Below are 620 nucleotides of genomic sequence, written 5' to 3' on the forward strand. Positions count from 1 at the left end.
ACAGGGGAGGGGGCCAGGCTGGGAGCTGCCTGGGGGCCATTTGAAGGGCTCTCCCTCCCCCCGATGCCCCCACACAGAGTCTCACGAGGGTGGGCGAGGATCAGTTGTCCCCATAAATCCCCCCTCTGGGTGCTCATGAGACCCCCCCCCCCACGGTCAGCTTCAGCAGGGTGGGTGTTGAGGGGGAGCCCAGGGCCGGGCAAGCAGGGGGCTGCGAGTCGGAAGCGAGGGGCACCAGCAGGGCGGGAGGGAGCCCAGGGCCGGGCGAGCAGGGGGCTGCGAGTCGGAAGCGAGGGGCACCAGCAGGGCGGGAGGGAGCCCAGGGCCGGGCGAGCAGGGGGCTGCAGGTCGGGAGTGAGGGGCACCAGCAGGGCAGGAGGGAGCCCAGGGCGGGTGAGCAGGGGGCTGCAGGTCGGGAGTGAGGGGCACCGGCAGGGCTGGGTTAGCAGGGGGCTGCATGTCAGGAGTGAGGGGCACCAGCAGGGCGGGAGGGAGCCCAGGGCCGGGCTAGCGGGGGGCTGTGGGTCGGGAGTGAGGGGCACCAGCAGGGCGGGAGGGAGCCCAGGGCCAGGCGAGCAGGGGGCTGCAGGTCGGGAGTGAGGGGCACCAGCAGGGCGGGA

Source organism: Gopherus evgoodei, unplaced genomic scaffold, assembly GCF_007399415.2.
Source record: "Gopherus evgoodei ecotype Sinaloan lineage unplaced genomic scaffold, rGopEvg1_v1.p scaffold_35_arrow_ctg1, whole genome shotgun sequence".
Lineage (NCBI taxonomy): Eukaryota > Metazoa > Chordata > Testudines > Testudinidae > Gopherus > Gopherus evgoodei.